Source organism: Herpailurus yagouaroundi, unplaced genomic scaffold, assembly GCF_014898765.1.
Source record: "Herpailurus yagouaroundi ecotype Mexico unplaced genomic scaffold, PumYag 67681, whole genome shotgun sequence".
Classification (NCBI taxonomy): domain Eukaryota; kingdom Metazoa; phylum Chordata; class Mammalia; order Carnivora; family Felidae; genus Herpailurus; species Herpailurus yagouaroundi.
The window spans coordinates 6,578,514-6,600,710 of NW_024420481.1; positions in this window are offsets into that span (position 1 = coordinate 6,578,514).

Genomic DNA, 22,197 nt, shown 5'->3' on the forward strand with positions numbered 1-22,197 from the left:
AAAAAAAAAGAGGTTAGAGTGGGAGAGAGCCAAAGCATAAGAAACTCTTAAAAACTGAGAACAAACTGAGGGTTGATGGGGGTTGGGAGGGAGGGGAGGGAGGGTGAAGCGTATTGAGGAGGGCACCTTTTGGGATGAGCACTGGGTGTTGTATGTAAACCAATTTGACAATAAATTTCATATATTGAAAAAAAGTAAAATAAAATAAAATCTGGTGTAGGCTAAAACAAATATTGAAAATAGAGGCTGAGAAAAAAACCATATACACATTGAAGAAATTTAATAAAAGCACATTTATATTTGAAAAAAAAATGAAAGAACACTGCTAATAGAAAAAAAGAGTAGTGATCACATTTTATTGATTATAATATTAAAATCACTTTTAATATGTACATTTTGATTAAATTTGATGTATATACGACTATGAAACCATCACCACCAATTAACCAAGATAAATACAAGGAATATTGGGAAGGATATGGAGCAACTGGTACTCTTATCCACTGCACTGAGGATTTCAAGATGGCATGATCACTTTGAAAAATAATTTGTTGATTCTTACCATATTAAACATACCACATGACCCAGCCATTTCACTCCTAAGTATTTACCCAAGATAATTAAAGCATATGTTCATTAAACAAACAAACAAACAAAACCCCCCCCCACACACAAAAAGAAATCACCTTGTACCTGTCAGAATCACCAAAATTAACAACACAAGAAACAGGTGTTGACAAGGATGTGTAGAAAAAAAGAACCATCTTGCACTGTTGGTAGGAAGGCAAACTGGTGCAGCCACTCTGGAAAACAGTGTGGAAGTTCTTTAAAAAGATAAAAGTAAAACTGCTCTATAATTAAGCAATCGCACTGCTGGGTATTTACCCAAAGAATACAAAAACACCAAATCAAATGGATACATGAACCCCAATGTTTATAGTAGCATTATTTACAATAGCCAAATTATGGAAGCAGCCCAAGTGTCCATCAATTAATGAATGCATAAAGAAGATGTGGTATATATATTCAATGGAATATTATTCAGCCACAGAAAACGAAATCTTGCCATTTGTAATGACATGATTGGAGCTAGAAAGTATAATGTTAAGTGAAATAAGGCAGTCAGAGAAAGACAAATGACATATTCTTTCACTCATATGTGGAATTTAAGAAACAAAAGATAGAAGAAAAAGGAAAAAATTAAGAGAGAGAGAAAGAGAGAGACAGAAAGAAAGAAACCAAGAAACAGACTCTTACTATAGATAAGAAACTGATGGTTACCAGAGCCCGGCGCGGGGGGGGGGGGGGCCCCGGGGCCAAATAGATGATGAGGATCAAGGAGGGTACTTGAAATGAGCGACGAGTGTTGCATATTGTACACCTGAGATTAATGTTACGTTGTATGCTAACTAATAAATTTAAATGAAAATATACGAAAATTAAAAATAAAAATAAAAATCCAACTATGTATCATCATTTTCATTATAAAAACCTGCAATAAATTTGATGACCCATTCTAAGCATATTCAAATTTTCTGTAGCATCCATCTCACCACTTTGTGCATTTTTTCCCTCTTCGTAAATATCTACTGATTTTCACTACTGTTTCTCTTGCCTGGTCTGTGTAGGTCCAGCATTTATCCTATGACATTCTCATTCTTCTAAAAATCATTGATAAAAGTAGCATTTGTCTATCTAGTAGGCCAGAAAAGTGTATTTTTAAAGTGCGCATTCTAGAACATGAACTATTTATATTACTTTGTCAGAGTAGTCCAGAACAAATCCAGACCCTGTCTGGTCTTTTCCCTTCCTTTCATTTACCTTTCATTCTACACAATTTGTCTTCTTCATGACATTTTTGGCCACTTCACTTTGATTCTTCATTTTCAATTTTTGTTTTTGCTTTCTTCTTCCATATTTGCACATGTCATCTTACTCTGTTACATATTTTTTCTCTATTTTAGGTGTGTTTTCCTTTTTTGGCAATGCATAATTAGACTGTGTATTAGTTTTCTATTGCTGCATATCAAATTATTATACACTTAGTGGGTTAAAAACAGTACAAATTCATTATCTTACAGTTTCCATGAGTAGGAGCCTAGGTTCTGAGTAGCTGTGTTTTCTGCTCATGTCCTCACCATACTGAAATCAAAGTGTTGGGTAGAGATGGGGTCTCCTCTGAGGCTCAGGTTCCTTTTCCAAGTTCATGTGGTCGTTGACACATTTCATTTCCTTCAAGGTCTAGAACTCAAATTGGCTGCATTTTCAAAACCAACAAGACCAGACTTTTTGATACTTTATCTTCTTTTAAATCTTTCTCTGAAACATCAGGGCCTCCCAGGATTAGCTTCCTTTTGTTTATCTCAAAATCAACTGATTAGTATCCAAATTGAGGGAGTAATATTCAATCATATTCAAAGGTTCTAGCTACACTTAATGGAAGGTAATTACAGTAAAAACTTGGTTTGTGAGCATAATTGGTTCTGAAAACATGCTTGTAATCCAAAGTGCTTGTATATCAAAGCAATTTTCAAGAACCATTAGTTCAGTTGTCATCATGTGATATTCAGCATCATGTACTACTCATATTGCAAGATATCACTCATTAATCAGGTTAAAATGTATTAGAAATGTTTGCTCATCTTGCAGAACACTCACCGAACAAGACTCACAAACCAAGGTTTACTGTATATGGATCATACACAACAGGGGGCTAGGCAAATTCTGCCTAGCACAGACTGTTTCAGGTATTACTTTCCCAGTTGGCATGGAGCTCATATGCTTCTCCTACTTGATTCTTAGTAGAGCACTCAGGTCATCTTTCTAGTAGGATGCATGAACTGGGAAGCCTAGGCCCCCACTAAGAATCCAAAAAAGTAACCACACCTAAGGGAACAAAATTTCTCTTATCTGATCTGAGGGGTTTCCATTCTAGCTTTCAGATAACCCCCTCCCAATACTTATCTCATCCAGTGACAGGGACATGTAATCTGTACTTGAAAATAATGGAGGAAACATTAAATTTTCAATGCTGGACCTTGACAGGACTTTTTTTTTTTTTAATTTTTTTTTCAACGTTTTATTTATTTTTGGGACAGAGAGAGACAGAGCATGAACGGTGGAGGGGCAGAGAGAGAGGGAGACACAGAATCGGAAACAGGCTCCAGGCTCTGAGCCATCAGCCCAGAGCCTGACGCGGGGCTCGAACCCACGGGACGCGAGATCGTGACCTGGCTGAAGTCGGACGCTTAACCGAGTGCGCCACCCAGGCGCCCCTTGACAGGACTTTTGAATCTGCTTTTATCAATTTCTCCTAGATCCAAGATTTTACATAGAATAATTTACCATCACAATTTTTAACAGAATTGATAGGGTGCCTAATTTTTAATCTTTTGAGAAGAAGCCTCTATCATACATTATTCCATTCTATTCATCCATTTTTACATTTGTCAGTGGCCTGAGGGTATTTAAAAGACCTATGATTTGTTTTCTGTGAATTTTGGTTTTATCTTTGTAATCATATCATGTCTTAAATAAATGAGTTTTAATTGCCTTAATCACATAAATTAAGTATCCAAGTTGGTAATAAGTTTTGCTTCACAAAAAATCTTATTTTGTATAATATTAATCTAAAGGTATGAAAAATATTTGTAACCACAGAACATTGAAGCACATAAATTGATCGGATTAATTCTATTTTAAATTAAATATGCACACAATATTTCTTTGCCCTAGAGAAATTTTATAAGTTTATTTTACTTTTGGCCAGATATCATTGATTGCTTTATATAGAAAGGCCTTTTATGAAAACTAATGTTCCAACAAAGAAGAAAAATACAATATAGTAATAATATCTCTATTTTAAGATTTTTTTCCACTTTAATTTATTAATGGTATTCTTAAACATTGCTCTATTGTCCTATGCCATACATCAGTTTTTTATTATTATTTATGATTTAAAACTCAGTTTTTTTCCTAAAACAGTGAAAGCTAAGCTTTTAAAAATAATAAAGCAATTTAATTTGAAAACAAGTAGGAAAAGTTATTGTCATTGGCAACACTGTTTCTTTATCGGAACATTCACTACAATATGGGTTTATTTTTGAATTTTCCTACGTAAACTCTCCTTGGTTCTAGGAAAGTTAATAATAATCACTGCTATTTACAGAGCACATACATAGTACAAGATCCTTTACATATATTATTTCTAAGTCTTACAACACTTCTGTAAATCTGGTATTAACATTCCAGCTTTAAAAATAAGGAAGTCAGGACACAAATTAATTTGCCAAAGGTCATGTGCTAGAAATACTAGAGCCAGGATTCAAATCCAGGATTTCAATTCTAAGTTCAACTTCACGTCCTCAGTACATTTTGTTAGCTATCCTTATTCCTCTAATTAGCCTTCTGCTTGTAACTACCATTCCTCTACTATTGCTAAAGGATAATTCCTATTCTTTCACTTTTCTTGAATATAATACGCAGGGAAAAGTTGAGAGCACTGAGTTATATTATTTATTTGTTCAGAGGACAGGATGCCACCAGAATGTTATCATTGCCTTAGCCGACCCAATTTTTCATCATTTTTCAGTTCCTATTATCAATTTTTCAGCTTTAAAATAAAATAGTCTTTCATTTAGGTTTCATGTTACAGTGTCAAATGCCATTTTCCCTCATCATCTCAGATTGAAACTAAATGTTTGTGGAGTAGAAATCCCCTAAACAAAGGAACTATTGACTGAAAAGATTTTTTGTTTTTAGCTACAGTTTCTCTTTGGTACTATTTCACTTTTATTTTGCAACTATACTTCATCACAAAGCACATAGAAAAAGTTGGGCTAGTAAAGAAGCATTTTTTGTCATCCAGCATAGCCATAGAGGAAAGTATTCTGTTAAATCAGATACTCTTCTATCACTTTAAAAGATACTGTGTAAGAAATACTATTAGTCATGAAGTTGGAATTTAAAAATGTAACAATACCTCATTAACAATTCCTCAAATAAACTTCATATAAAATCTCCCGGGGTAAATAAATCTGTGTAAGTCCTGTGAAGTATAGTTGCTTATATTTGTAGAAGTCAAGCTAACAACTATTACCTGTATTACCTATTACATATTTGTCTTTGCCCAAGAGAAATTTGGAAGTATCCACTCTGGATATACTCGAAGTCAGCAATCAATATTTACTCTTTCTTCTCTCTTTCTTTCTCTCTTACCATCTACTTTCCACTCTAATTTCCTTTGTGCTTTTTCTTCATTCACTTCTCTCTTTCATAACCAGTATGTTAAGCTTTTGAGTCATTGGTTTATTATACTTCAACTCTTAATTTTTAAGGCAATATTTTCATTCATGGATGAGGAATGCTAAGCATTACTAATAAAACAAAGATTATCTATGGATTGATCAAATTCACTTGAGAGGTGGGGGTGGCAAAATGCTCAAATCACACCAGCCAACAAGCAAGTCCTGAACATCAACCTGATATACTTCTTTTGGGGTTATTTGGGAGATGGAGTGGGGATATTGTTCATCACAGACTTGTAGAGGATCTCTCATTTTCTATGCTCCCTAAGCCAACAATTAGTGAGTTCTTGCACCCAGATGCTGTATTCTTACACTGACTTTTGGGATCTGGAGTTTCTGATAATTCTCTGAACGCAAAATTCTTGATTCTGGTGGAAGAAGTAAAAGTCCTGTGAACTTTCCACATCTCCAAGGTAAATATACCCAGTGGATTATAAAGATTTTTTTGTAAGAAAAGAAAGAAAGAGAGAGGAGAGAGAGAGAGAGAGAGAGAGAGAGAGAAAAGAAAGAAAGAAAGAAAGAAAGAAAGAAAGAAAGAAAGAAGAAAGAAAGAAAGAAATCCTGGCAGAAAACCAACTTCATGTGACGTAGGCTTCAATATGTTTGGGATGAACTCTTTCAAAACATCCATAAATGCTTACCCTGTTCCAAAAAGCATTATACTAGCATTTATGGGAGGAATGTCCTGGATTCTCTGACTCTAGTAAACTGAAAAATCTACATATTAAAGGGAAAGCACAGAATGAGTGCTTTGCCTGAACTCCTGTGTTCTTTGTCCTTTTTTCTACCTCAACGTCCCCACTTAGTCCATGATGAACCACCAAAGTCTTTAACGAAACTGAAAGAAGATGCACTTAGATATATGCTAATTCCACAACATCACTAGTTCTTAATTAATATCAGAATTACATGTTTAGATTTTTCAAAATATCCATGTCTGGGCCTCAAGCCAAACTTACTGAATCATAATGCCCAGAGTTTTGTTCTTAATATGTGTTTATAACCAGGAACTATATGCAATACCAGCAGTAGATTTCTACTTAACAAATAAACAGCTACCATGTTAGGTAACTTAATAAAAGAGATGTCTCACTTGTTTTCTCTCGAACCTATGTGACAGTTTTTCTGAGATACAAAAACAAGAATAAGATTATACATCTTAAGATATATACATTCTCAAATTCACCTAAGTACTGTAAGTATTTTTTCCATAATGGACATTATTTTGCATTCTCACTAGCCATACATGATGTTTCCCTGTACCCTAAATCATTTCCAACACTTAATATGCAAAATGTATCTCAGTAAAATTGTTAAAGTATTTTGCACATTTTTTCTCATTTTAATTTATTTTTCTATTTTCTGGAACTACTTGTACAATTAGGAATTGATACTATGTGTTTATTGACTGTTTGGTAGACTGCAACTATAAAATTGTCCTATTCTGGAGCCATTGGTAATGATATGTAAAGTGGCAGGAGATTTTTGTTATCATTTCAATACATATAATGATTATCTGTATGTTTCTTTTTTGCTGTTTCATTGAATGCTTATTTTGACAATTTATATTTTTTCCAGAAATATATATTTTTCAAACATTTGCATAATATTGGTTTTAATACTATTTTGCATTGCTATCACTATTTTATATTTAGTTATTACCCACTTTCAGACTGTATGTCGTATGTCTGCTTTTAGTTTTCTTGATTAATCTTGCTAATCTTGCTCTTTTTTACCATTCTTTAAAAAAAAATAGCTTGTCATTTGTAAATCAATTTGAATGCCTCTTCTATACATTATTCCTAATTTATTTGGGTTTACTCTCTTACTCTCTCCCTATCTTCCTGCATTGAATGCATATCTCATTTATTTTTATTCTTTCTAATTTTCTGATATGTTATATTCAAAGCTATAAATGTCCCATAAAAGTACTGTTTTAGATTAACATCACAGTTTTGAGTATTTAATACTCTCAATATCAGTTAGCTCTTTATATTTTACATTATAATTTCCTTTTTAACTAGAGTTACTTAATAGTACAATTTTATGTATTTATTTATTTATTTATTTATACTGACACGTGCTTTGTGTGTGTGGGGGGGTAATTTTCTTTTTTTTTTTTTTTAATTTTTTTTCCAACATTTATTTATTTTTGGGACAGAGAGAGACAGAGCATGAACGGGGGAGGGGCAGAGAGAGAGGGAGACACAGAATCGGAAACAGGCTCCAGGCTCTGAGCCATCAGCCCAGAGCCCAACGCGGGGCTCGAACTCACGGACCGCGAGATCGTGACCTGGCTGAAGTCGGACGCTTAACCGACTGCGCCACCCAGGCGCCCCTGGGGGGGGTAATTTTCTATTATTGCCTTTACTTACTTCATTGTGCTCATATCACATAGTCTATATTCCCTAGGAAATGTGTCACACAAAATACCTAAGTGTCAGGGTTAGCAAAAATATGTAATCAACCTGTTGTACACAGTGCTATTATCTTCCATTCCAACTAAGTTTGAGCACTACTCTCATATTATTACCTTTATACTGCCTGTAATATTTCCTCCCACACATATGATTGAAGTTGATCTAATACTCTTGCTCTCTTTCTCCGTGGTAGTAATTATATACCCAGAGCAGTATGAAGGAAAGGGGAATTATCTTCACTTGATATCTCATAGGAATCTCAAAATTAACATGAATGAAACACAAACCTTGTTAACTTCCAAAACCTGTTCTTTATAACCTCTTCCATTTCAGATGACCTCTATTCCTCCAGTTATGGAGGTCAAAATTCTTAGACATTTGGATTTACCTTTTTCTTCTCTTACTCCACATAAACTCCATCAGAAAATCATGTTGCTTCTACCTTAAGAATATATCCAAATATAACATCTTACCACCTATCCTGAAATTGTTGTGGATCAGTGGTTCGCGCAAATGAGGGTGATTTTGCATCTCAGGATATTTGGCAATGTCTAAAGACGTTTTTTGTTATCATAACTTGGGTAGTGCATTGTTGCTGGAATCCAGTAGTAGAGGCCATGGATGCTGCTAAACATCCTACAATGTACAGGCAGTCTGCCTCCTCAAGACACAATAAAAATTATCTGTCCAGGGGTGCCTGGGTGGCTCAGTCGGTTGAGCGTCCAACTTTGGTTCAGGTCATGATCTCACCACCTGTGAGTTCCAGCCCCGCATCGGACTCTGTGCTGACAGCTCGGAGCCTGCTTCAGATTCTGTGTGTGTCTCTCAATCTCTGCCCCTAACCCACTCGAATTCTGTCTCTGTCTCTCTCAAAAATAAATAAACATTAAAAAAAATTATCTGTCCAAATGTCAATAATGCTAAGGTTGAGGAAACCTGTCCTCAGCAAAAGAACTAATATTGTTCACCAGAATTATTCCAGTAGCTTTCTTACTGCAACCCTATACCCAGTTTCCTACCTTATTTCTCTTCAGTCTGTACTTTAAATACAAACTAGAGTAATATTGTAGAAAATTAATTCATATAATATTGTAAAAAATTAAGTCATATTGTATTACTCCCTTCACAGCCCTCCAATGGCTTTCCATATCATTTAAAGACCAAAGTCTTCCCATTAGCCTATAGGGCTATTCATGATCTGCCCCCACTCACCACTCTCTCTGGCATTATGACCTTTTATTCATGTCCTCAAGAATTCTTTAACACTCACACTGGCCACCTTGCTATTCCTTGAACACATACCAGATAAGTTACCACTTTAATATATTTGTTTATCCTGGAATTCCCTGCTCTCAGAAAAATCTATGGTTGGAGGGAGAGAATTAAGATGGTGGAGGAGTATGCTTGTCTCATCTCTCCCACACAGCTAGTTATCAAATCATTCTGAACACCTGAAAAATCAATTATAGTTCTGAGAAAACAGAAACTACAAGTCTACAAGTAAAAAAGTGACCACCTTCTGGAGGGTAGAGAGTGCTGACAGTTGATTTGAAGAGACAAAGCTGAAGGTATGGCTGTGGGCAGGGAACCTGCTTACAGAGGATACCGCAAAGTATTATAAGCAGAAGAGTGCAAAATCTGAACTTTTAGAAGTCCACTAGAGTGGGGGATGTGCCTGACTTAAAGGGACTCAGGTTGTGAAGTGGCAAGGAATTCCAGGAGTGACAGTGTGGTCTGAGGATCCCCTGAGTTGCAAGAGGGACAGGTGGCACCAAAGTGCCCTGCTATTTTCAGACATAACAGCAGGTTACTCGGTCTGAAGGTAACAAAGATGGATTCTGGTTTTCTGCTCTGTTTTGATAAACTCTTAACTGCTGCATGGGCATGTGACTACTTTCCTTACAATGGCCAGGAAAAGCACAGCAAGACGGTCTCCCAGAGGATCAAAGTGTGTCTGTGCCCTGGGAGTCCTTAAAATTTGGAGTTTTTTAACTCAGTCACTGCATTAAATAAAAAACAAACAAAAAAAAAAAACAAAAAAAAACGGTGGATACAGGCAGGGTGAACACAGGGTTCTGACGGAAACTAGGGACACAAGTGAGGTGATTATTTGCTTTTCTGTGAGGGTTTCGTGAAGGATAGTGGCCCAGATATTTCAGAACAGGGTTAGAGAACAAGGCATCTCCATATTCAACTTGCCTTTCATCACTGAAAGACTTCAGGGAGCACCTAGTTGAGGCCAGACCCTCTTACACCAAGCCCCACCCCCTTGCACCCTGGAAGCACATTTAAATTTTTATAATGTTTATACATTTTTGAGAGACAGAGTGCAAGTGAGGGAGAGGCAGAGAGAGAGAGGGAGACACAGAATCTGAAGCAGGCTCCAGGCTCTGAGCTGTCAGCACAGAGCCCAACGCAGGGCTCAAAAACACAGACTGGGAGATCATGACCTGAGCTGAAGTTGGGTGCTTAACCAACTGAGCCACTCAGATGCCCCACCCTGGAGGTACATTTAGATTTAAACAAGTCAGCCTGAGAATCAGTGCTGCATACTCTTCCCCCAAAAGATCAGCACAAACCCCTTGTTTACACCAAGTCTACTGACCGAAGAGTGCTACAAAGTTTCAGCTGTAGGGGAAAAAAAGACTTAGCTTCCTGTTTACTTTTATTCTTTATTTTTTTATTATTTTCATTTATTTTCTATTTTTTTTAATTCCTTTTTAAATTTATTGTAATTATTTTATTTATTTATTTATTTATTTATTTATTTATTTATTTTAAATTCAAGTTAACATACAGTGTAGTCTGGGCTTCAAGAGTAGAACCCAGTAATTCATCTCTTACATATGACATCTAGTGCTCATCCCAAAAGTTCCCTCCTTAATTCCCAACACCCATTTAACCCATCCCCACACCCACCTCCCCTCCAGCAGTCCTGTTTGTTCTCTGTATTTAAGAGTCTCTTATGGTTTTACCTCCCTCTCCATTTTTATCTTATTTTTCCTTCTATTCCCTAATGCTTATTTTATTTTATTATTTTATTGTATTTTATTGTATTTTATTTTTAAATTAGATTCTTTTAACAAACAAACCAAAACACACCTAGGATCTAGTTTTTGTTTTTGTTTTTTATTTTTGTCTTGTGTGTGTGTGTATGTTTTGTTTGTTTGTTTTTGCTTTTTCTTTCTTCTTTTCTAGAAAAAAATGATAAGATGAATAAATTCACCCCAAAAAGAACGAGAAGTAGAACTCATGGCCAGGGATTGAATCAATACAAATATAATAAGTAAGATGTCTGTACTAGAATTTAAAACAATTATAAGGATATTACCTGGGTCTGAAGAAAGCATAGAAGATACCAAAGAATCCCTTTCTATAGAGATAAAAGAACTAAAATCTATACAGGCCAAAATTAAAAATTCTGTAACCAAGATGAAACCTGAATGGTTTCCATGACAACAAAGATGGGAAAGGCAGAGGAGCAAATTAGTAATATAGAAGATAAAATTATGATAAATAATGAAGCTGAAAAGAAGAGGGGAAAAAGAAATGGATAATAAAGGCATGCATAGGGAACTCAGCGACTTACTAAAATTTAATAACACATTCATATCTTAGGTGTCTCAGAAGATGAAGAGAGGGAAAAAGCAGCAGAAGGTTTATTCAAACAAATTATAAATTTTTTAATGTTTATTCATTTTTTGAGAGAAATGGAGAGAGAGAGAATAGGGGAAAAGGTAGAGAGAGAGGAAGATACAGAATCTAAAGCAGGCTTCAGGCTCTGAGCTGTCAGAACAGAGCCCGATGCAGGGTTTGAACTCATGAACTGCGAGATCATGGCCTTAGCTGAAGTCAGATGCTTAACTGACCAAGCCACCCAGGCTCCCCTATTCAAACAAATTATAGCTGAAAACTTCCCTAATCTTAGAAAGGACACAGAGATCAAAATCCCAGAAGCACAAAGAACTCCCATTAAATTCAACAAAAGCTGGTCATCGTGAAAGTATGTCATAGTAAAATTCACAAAACACACAGACAATGAAAGAATCCTCAAAGAAGAAAAGGGAAAAATGTCCTTAATCTACAAGCAAAAACAGATTAGGTTCATAGAAGATCTGTCCACAGAAACTTGGCAGGCCAAAGAGGAATGTCAACATGCTGAATGGGAAAAATATGCAGCCAATAATACTTTATCCAGCAAAGCTCTCATTCAGAATAGAAAGAGAGATAAAGAGTTTCCCAGACAAACAAAACCAAAAAAGCTTTCTGACCACTAAACCAGCCATACAAGAAGTTTTAAGGAGGACTCTTAAAGTGGAGGGGAAAAAAGGACCAGCAAAAAGATAAGAAAAGACTAGAGAATATCACCAGAAACACCAACTCTATATGTAACACAATGGGACTAATCTCATATCTTTCAATAGCCACTCTGAATGTGAATGGACTAAATGCTTCAGTCAACAGACATAAGGTATCAGAATGGGTAAAAACAAAACAAACAAACAAAAAAACACCAAGATCTATATTCTGCCTAGAAAAGACTCATTTCAGACCAAAACACACCTGAAGATTGAAAATGAGGGAAAGTAGAATTATCTATCATGCTAATAGACTTAAAAAAATGTGATAGTAGTCATACATATATCAGACAAATTATTTTTTAAGACAAAGACTGTAACAAGAGATGAAGAAGGTGACTATATCATAATTAAGGAGTCTATCCATCAAGATCTAAAAATTATAAATATTTATACCCACAACATGATAGCACACAAAGACATATATCAATTAATAACAAACACAAACTCATTCATAAAAAAATTAATAATAGCAAGAGATTTTAATGCCCCACTTATACTAATTAACAGAACATATAAGCAGAAAATCAAGAAGAAAACAATGGTTTTGAATGATACACTGGACCAGAAGGGCATAACAGATATTTTCAGAACATTTCATCCTAAAGCAGCAGAATACACATTCCTTTAGAGTACACATGGAACATTATCCATAATAGACTACATACTGGGTCAAAAATCACCCCTTAACAAGTACAAAAAGATTGAGACAATACCATGCATGTTTTCAAGGCACAATGCTATGAAACTTGAAGTCTATCACAATAAAAAATTTGGAAAGCCCTCAAATACATAAATAATAAAGAATATCCTACTAAAGAATGAATGGGTTAACCAGAAAATTAAAGATGAAATAAAAAAAATAATCCTCAGGGACAGTATATTGAAATTGTGCCTACCTCAAGAAGCAAGAAAGGTCCCCAAAATATAACCTAACAACAGCTAAAAGAGCTAGAAAAGGAATAGCAAATAAAGCCTAAACAGCAGAAGAAAAGTAATAAATATTAGAACAGAAATAAATGATTTGGAAACAACAATAAAAACAAACAAAAAAGTAGAAGCTATCAATTAAACTAAGAGCTGGCTTTTTGAAAGAATTAAGAAAATTGATAACCCCCTCGCCAGGCTTATCAAAAACAAAATAGAAAGGACACAGATAGATAAAATCATAAATGAAAGAGGAGAGATCACAAATATAACTGAAATACAACAAATATAACAATTACAAGAGAATACTATGAAAAATTATATGCCAACAAACTGGGAAATCTTGAAGAAATGGAAAAATTCCTAGAACCTCACACACTACCAAAACTCAAACAGTAAGAGATAGAAAATTGATACAAACTAATAACCAGCAAAGAAATGGAATCAGTAATCTAAAATCTTCCAACAAACCAGAGCCCTGGGCAAAATGGCTTGCCAGGGGCATTCTACCAGACTTTTAAAGAAGAGCTAAAAAGTATTCTTCTCAAAATGTTTCAAAAAATAGAAATTGAAGGAAAACTTCCAAACACATTCCACCAAGCCAGCATTACCTTGATTCTAAAACCAAAGACCTCACTAAAAAGGAAAATTATGGGCCAATATCCCTGATGAACATGGATGCAAAAATTCTCTGCAAAATAGAAGCAAATTGAAATTACAGTATATTAAAAGAATTATTCTCCATGATCAAGTGGGATTTATTCCTGGGCTGCATGTTTGGTTCAATACTCATATATCAATGAATGTGATACACCACATTAATAAAAGAAAGGATAATAACCATATGATCCTGTCAATAGATAAAGAAAAATCATTTGACAAAATACAACATCCATCCTTGATAAAAATACTCAACAAAGTAGGGATAAATAGAACATAATATTATAAAAGCCATATATGAAAGTCCCACAGCTAAGACTATCCTTAATGAGGAAAACTGAGAACCATTCCCCTACATTCAGGAACAAGACAAGGATGCCCACTTTCACCATTACTATTTAACATAGTACTGGAAGTCTTAGCCTCAGCAATCAGACAACAAAAGAAATAAATGTCATTCAAAGCAGGAAGGATGAATTCAAACTTTCACTATTTCAGACGATATGATATTCTCTATAGAAAATCCAAAGACTCCACCAAAAATTGCCATAACTAATACATGAATTCAGCAATGTCACAGGATACAAAATTAACTTGCAGAAATATGTTGCGTTTCTATACACCAATAACAAAGCAGTAGAAAAAGAAATTAAGGGATCTGTCCCATTTGCAATTGCACCAAAGACAATAAGATATCTGGGAATAAATCTAACTAAAGAGGTAAAAGATCTATACTATAAAATTATAGAATACTTTTGAAAGACAATGAAGTGGACACAAAAGTAATAGAAAAGCGCTCCATGCTCATGGATTGGAAGAACAAACATTGTTAAAATGTCAATACTTCTCAAAGAAACCTATGCATTTAATGTAATCCTTATCAAAATACCACCAGCATTCTTCACAGAGCTAGACCAAACAATCCCAAAATCTGTATGGAACCTCAAAAGACCCCAAGTAGTCAAAGCCATCCTGAAAAAGTTAAACAAAACATGAGACATCATGATTCCAGATTTCAAGCTATATTACAAAGCTGTAGTCATCAAGACAGCATCATACTGGAAAAAAAACAGACACATAGATCATTGTAACAGAACAAAAAACATATAAATTGACCCACAATTATGTGGTCAACTAATCTTTCCATTTATTCAATGGAAAAATATCCAATGGAATAAATACAGTATCTTCAACAAATGGTGTTTGGAAAACTGGAAGGCGACATGCAAAAAAGAAACAAACTGGACCACTTTCTTATACCATATGCAAAAATAAATTCAAAAAGGATGAAAGTCCTAAACGTGAGACAATAAACCATCAATATCTTAGAGGAGAACACAGGTAGCAACCTCTTTGACCTTGGCCACAGCAACTTCTTAGTAGACACATCTTTAGAAGCAAGGGAAACAAGCTAATATGAACTACTGGGAATTCATCAAGATAAAAAGCCCTGCACAGTGAAGGAAATGATCAACAAAACTAAAATGCAGCCTAGGGAATGGGAGAATATATTTGCAAACAACATATCTGATGAAGGGTTAGTATCCAAAATCTATAAAGAACTTATGAATCTTGGAACACCTAGGTGGCTTTGCTGGTTAAGTATCTGATCTTGGTTTCAGCTCAGGTCATGATCTCTTAAGGTTTATGGGATCTAGTCCTGCATTGGGCTCCATATTGACAGCACAAAGTCTGCTTGGGATTCTCTCTCTCCTCTCTCTCTGGCCCTCCCCCTGTTCATGCTCTCTCTCCCTCTCTCTCTATCTCAAAAATAATAATAATAATAAACATGAAAAACAGATTTTAAAAAAGAAATTATCAAACTGAACAATCCAAAACCAAATAATCCAGTTAAGAAATGTGCAGAAGACATAACTAGACACTTTTCCAAAGACATCCAGATGGCTAACAAACACATGAAAAAAATGCTCAACTTCTAAATGTAAATTGCCAGGCCATAAAACTTCTAGAGGTAACATATGAGAAAATTTATATAATAATGGGTTTGGCAATAAGTGTTTATAAACGCAATATTCAAATCATGATCCATGTAAAATAAAGTCAATAATGCAGACTTCATTTAAAAAAATGTCTACTGTTTTGAAATCACCGCTAAGAAAATGGAAATACAAGCTACATACTGGCAGAAAATATTTGCAAATATTTGCTGAAAAGACTTATATCTTAAGTACGCTTTTAAAAATTATATGTTTTGTTTTCTTTGTATATTTTAGATACTAGACTTGTTAACAAATATTTACAAATATTTTCTGCCAAACCATAAGAACCTTAGAAGAGAACACAGGCAGTAACCTCTTCGACACTGGCTGTAGCAACTTTTTTTCTAGATATGTCTCCTGAAGCAAAGAAAACAAAAGTAAAAATAAACTATTGAGACTTCATCAAAATGAAAAGCTTGTGCACAGCAAAGGAAACAATCAACAAAACTAAAAGGTAACCTACAGAATGGTAAGAGATATTTGCAAATTACATAACTGATAAAGGATTAGTATCCAAAATATATAAAGAATATAAAACTCAACTCCCAAAAAATGAATAGTCCAATGAAAAAATGGGCAGAAGACATGAATAGACATTTTTCCAAAGAAGACATACAGATGGCAAACAGACACATGAAAAGATACTCAATATCACTCATCATGATGGAAATGCAAATCAATACTACAATGAGATACCACCTTGCACTTGCCAGAATGGCTAAAATCAACAACACAAGAAACAACACGTTTTGGTGAGGATGTGGAGAAAGGGGAAACCTCTTGCAATGTTGGTGGAATGCAAACTGGTGCAACCACTCTGGGCAACAGTATGGAGGTTTCTCAAACAACAACAACAACAACAACAACAACAACAACAACAAAAACTAACTACCCTACAACCCAGAAATTGCACTATTAGGTATTTACCCAAAGGACACAAAAATACAGACCGGAAGGAGTACATGCACCCCAATGTTTATAGCAGCATTATGAAAAATAGCTAAACTATGGAGATAGTCCAAATGTCCATTAGCTGATGAATGGGTAAAGAAGATGGGGTTTATATATATAATGGAATATTACTTAGCTATCAAAAAGAATGAATTCTTGCCATTTGCAAATATCTGGATGGAGCTAGAATGTATTATGTTAAATGAAATTAATTAGTGTAGAAAGACAAATACCATGTGATTTCACTCATATGTGGAATTTAGGAAACAAAACAGATGAACGTATATGGGAAGAGTAGTGGAATAAGAGAGAGGGAAACACATCTCAAGGGACACTTAACACTAGAGAACAAACTGAAAGTTGATAGAGGGAAGTGGGTGGGAGATTGGCTAGATGGGTGATGAGTATTAAGGAGGGCACTTGTGATGAGCCCTGGGTATTGTATGTAAATAATGAATCACTCAATTCTACTCCAAAACCCAAGATTGCACTGTAGGTTAACTAACTAAATTTTAAATTAAAAGAAAAAAAATATATATAAATGTATACAGAGAGAGATAGAAAACATGATGATGATGATGATGATTATGATGATAGATAATAGACACATTATAGATATATATACAGATATATAGATATATAGATATAGATATAGGTGAGATAGATATAGATGATATATAGATGATATAGATATAGATACAGATATATAGATATAGATATAGATATAGATATAGATATAGATGAAGAAAAATATATGCTTCTCCCCTTCACCTGTATGTCCTTATTGAAATACTGCTTCCACACTGAGATCTTCCCTGATGACCTTACTTAATTTTTCATGTGTTCCCTACAACTCCATCTCTTTTCCTCTTTCATTTTTCTCTATATTACTTAATCACCAAGTGACATGTTTATATTTTACTTATTTAGTATATTGTTTGACTCCTTCTAGAATGTAAGTACTATGAAGTAGGGATACTTGTTTTGTTCACTGGTATATCCTCAATAATTAAATACCACTCAACACATAGTAGTTGGTTAAAACATACTTTTGAATAAATTAATGAATTAGAAAGTTTCTCTTGGCCTATCCTCATCTATGGCCCTCTCTCTTTCCTGCTCCAGTTCACAATCCACTATGAAGAGGGATTTCCACCTTTCCACCCTGGTCTTTCTTGGGATTTTTCAATATTTTTCCGTTTGTTGCTGACTGCAGTACTGATAATTATTAATTCCCATCTCCTTTAGGTTTTGGGATTGTGAAAAGAAAAGAGTGAAAATTCCAACTCGTTGTTTCTCTTATTCAAAACTAGAATTTCTCACATATTTTATATCCCTCAAGTAACTATTATGTATAGATCCAAAAGAAATACAATTTTAAATATATTAATTAATTAATTAATTAATTCTGGATATAGAAAATATATGTTGTTTGATGGAGCAACCATTTTTTTCATGGAATCAAAAAATAAATTCAGTTCCTGCAAGAGAAAATTATGCAATCTCTGGGTATATATCAAGTAATTTCTTGCACATTGGGACAATTTCAGAAAGGATCCAGACTATTCCCTATGTTGCCACGTTCTGACACTCTATAAACTCACAGAAATATTGTTTTACAAGCTACATGAAATTTGAATTTTAACCTCTTACCAGATGTATGGTGTGACAATATTTTCTCTCATTCTATAGATTCTCTCATTTTCAATTGTTTCGTTTGCTGTATAGAAGCTCTTTGGTTTGATACAATACCATTGTCTGTTGTTGCTTTTGTTGTCTGTGCTTTAGGGTCATGTAAAAAAAAATTCATTTCCCAGGACAATGTCATGAAACATTTTTCCTATCTTTTCTTCTGTAAAATTATAGTTTGGGGATTTATGTTTAAGTCTTTAATTCATATTGAGTTGAATTTTGTAAATGGCATGAGATAAAGGTTCAATTTCATTCTTCTGCCATTGTGAATATCCAGTCTTCTCAATACTATTTGCTGAAGAGAAATCAATTAACAACCTTATGGGGATTTTTGATTTTTGATAATTTAATTATAATTTGTCTTGGTATAATCTTTTTGAATTCAACTTATTTTAAGAATTTTTTTTTCAACGTTTATTTATTTTTGGGACAGAGAGAGACAGAGCATGAACAGGGGAGGGGCAGAGAGAGAGGGAGACACAGAATCGGAAACAGGCTCTGAATTCAACTTATTTTAAAGTCCTTTGAACTTCATGAATCTGGATGCTCATATTCTTGTCACTATTTGGGAAGATTTTGACTAGATAATTTAATATGATCTGTCTTTCAGTTTGTACATTATTTCTTTTGTTTGATTAAGTTGGCCATTTAAACTCTACTGCATTTTTCATTTCATTCATTGTATTCTCCCCCTCCAGAATTTCTTGCGTGTGTGTGTGTGTGTGTTTTAATGATTTCTTTGTTGAAATTCTTTGTTCATATATTGTTTTTTCTGATTTAATTGAGTTGCTTGGCTGTCTTGTTGCTTGCTGAGCTTTGTTAAAATGTTTTTTTAATTGTTAGGCAGTTCATTAGTTTTTATTTCTTTATGGTTGGTTATTGGAATATTATAGTGTTCCATTAGTGATGTTATGTTTCTTTGATTTTTCTCAATTCTTCAAGTCTTTTATTACTGTCTTTACATTTGATGAAGCAGTAACTTCCTATAGTCTTACTGACAGCCTTTTGGAGAGAAAGACTTTCATTAGAGAGCATGGATAAGGACTCTGGGCTTCTCCCAGTACTTCTTTATGTATGCACCCAGTCCACTTTTCTTTTCCCCTTTTGGGAGGAAGCCTTAGGATTTTATGCCTTCTTCTGATCTTGTAAAGTTTGACTACACACTGAGATTTTCTTATTTATTTTCATTAAACTATAGCCTTGAAGTTTCCAAGGTTAAATGCTACTATCAGCCAAGCACAGTGAGCTAGCCATCTACATGTGCTCATTCATGATCTTCAGAGGCTCATATATGCCACTTTAAGGGTGCACAGAGAGCCCTGGCTATGTGAGAGAGGGGGGGCTTTTCTAGCACTTTAATAGCATGTGGTCAAGATTCAGTAATCCACAGGTGATGCATCCTACAATATTCAAGAAAAGACCTTTTGGTGATGTTGTGACACAGTTAGTAGAAACTGGATGTTTGTTGAGTTCTGCACCCTGGTTACTATGAGACCTTGCCCCTTTCCCCTGCTTCTAGCTGCTTCCAGACTATTCAGCCTAACCAGTCCCTTCAATGTCCTGGGTTGAGTGAGAAATAATTGGTTCTCTTGAACAACATCCAACATGCCTGGGGAATCCAGGCATTAACTGCACTATTATTTTCCTTTGTGAAAAGTTTCAAGCTGAGGGAATATCTCTTGGCACTAATCCATGCTGCTTTGGGAGAGAAATATAGTGAGTAAAGTAAAACTATTATCGTAACTCTTTTCAATGCATCTATTCGTAAATTATTTTTTTCTCCAAAAGAAGGCTAGGACCTCTCTGCTGGACTACTAGGCCCCCACAAAGATACTAATGTCCATAATTGGTTGTAAAAATGGTATTTCTGTAAAAGGATAAGGTCTAAAAACTATGCTACCATCTTGCTGAGATTACTCTTTAAACAGAATTTATAAACTGAACTAGAAAGTGGAATCTTACACCATCTAAATGGAGTCAACATTTTAGACTCAAATAATGAACGAACAAAAATAGAAGAGAGGAAAGGAGAGTTGCACAATATCAATTTCTGTCACTAAGAAGAAATGGGTTTGAAGAAGATGCTCTGATGTGGAAAATGTTTTTAAATACTGCACAATATTAATTCACATGTTCATGCAGACCAAGAACATATTGTTTAGTGCCTGACACTACAGATTTTGAAATAGCATACAAAAGATAAAAAGCAAGAGAAGTAAAGGATCAATGAACTCTTTCTATACTTGTTTTCTAAGTGATTCTTTTGTTAATAGAGAGGATGAGAGAGTTGGGTGGGGAGAATATTTTCCTTCTGTTATTTCCCATTATACTGTCTTCTTGTATTTAAGAAGGTATGAAGTGACTTTTCTACTTCACTACACAAACCCAAGTTTTTAAATACAGTACCAAGTCATTAAATGCCAACTTTGGATAAAAGTATTTCTTTATGTCTTCCTTTTAAACCTTTGAAAAGGAGCTTTAAATTGTTAGCAGATTCAAAACTGCACCACTTCAAATTAAAGTAGAGCCAATTAAGCTAGAATACAAAGTTAATCCAAAAATACAATTAGCACTGCATTAAAGAAGAGGTTACACTATAAGTAAGAAATGCTAACAAATGACACACTAAAATTTTATAAGGAGAACAGAGGTAGATTGGCCATGAGGTAAGCATAATAGCCTTGTAAAGGTGCAGTATAAATACAGAGCACTGTGGTCCATGTTTTATAACAAATTTTAATGTTAAAATGCTATATTAGAATTACTATGTTGTAGACAAGTTATGCATCCATTTAGATATGGAGCTGTGGAAATGTAAAAATATGTATGCAGCAATTTATAGACTTCGAGGGCAATCAGTTAGAAATCAAATTACTGCAAGTAGTAGTATAGCAATTGAGAGAAGAAGGAGAAGAAGAAGAAGAAGAAGAAGGAGGAGGAGGAAGAAGAGGAGGAGGAGGAGGAGGGGGAGGAGAAGGAAAAGGAGAAGAAACAACTATATTGTGCCTCAGATTATTTGAAAATCATTTGTTAAACCTTTTAAAATAAAAATCCCAGGGGCACTTGGGTGGCTCAGTCGGTTAAGTGTCTGACTCTTGATTTCAGTACAGGTCATGATCTCATGGTTCGTGAGTTTGAGCCCAGCTTTGGGCTCTGTGCTGACAGCGCACAGCCTGCTTGGGATTCTCTCTCTCCCTCTCTCTTTCTGCCAATGCCTTGCTCACTCTCTCTCCAAATAAATAAGTAAACTTAAAAAAAAATTAAGTCCTATTACAATCTTGGTGTTTTGTAATCCAATTGACATGATGAGCTTGTGTGATTAAAAAAAAAAAAATCACTGCCTAGAAAATCAGTGTCGTAGTTCCACACCTGTTAGTAAATAGGCATGCAGACTTAAATTATTTTGCCTCCTTGGCTGCTTTCTTCAACTGTAAAATGAAAGGAGTAAATTTAATAAACTTTCAGGGTCCTTTAAACTATTAAGTTCTAAGTGTCTAAAAGTACTTTAAAAATTTATTTTATGGACTTTATTGTTTTTAGATCTAGAATCAAAATTTTCCCAACCATTTCGATTAAAGATTTATCAATATGTATGTGGAATTTAACATATATGAAGTCTATATCTAATTCTCCTGATGCAGACTGTTAAGTATCCAACTTTGGCTCAGGTCATGATCTCATGGTTTGTAAGTTCGAGCCCCGCATCGGGTTCTGTGCTGACAGCTCGGAGCCTGGAGCCTGCTTCGGATTCTGTGTCTCCCTCTACCTCTTCCCCTCCCCTGCTCACTCTCTGACTCTCTCTGTCAATAATAAATAAACATTAAAATTTTTTTAAAAAGATAACTACATGGCCTACAACAATATAGAAAAAATATTCAATTTC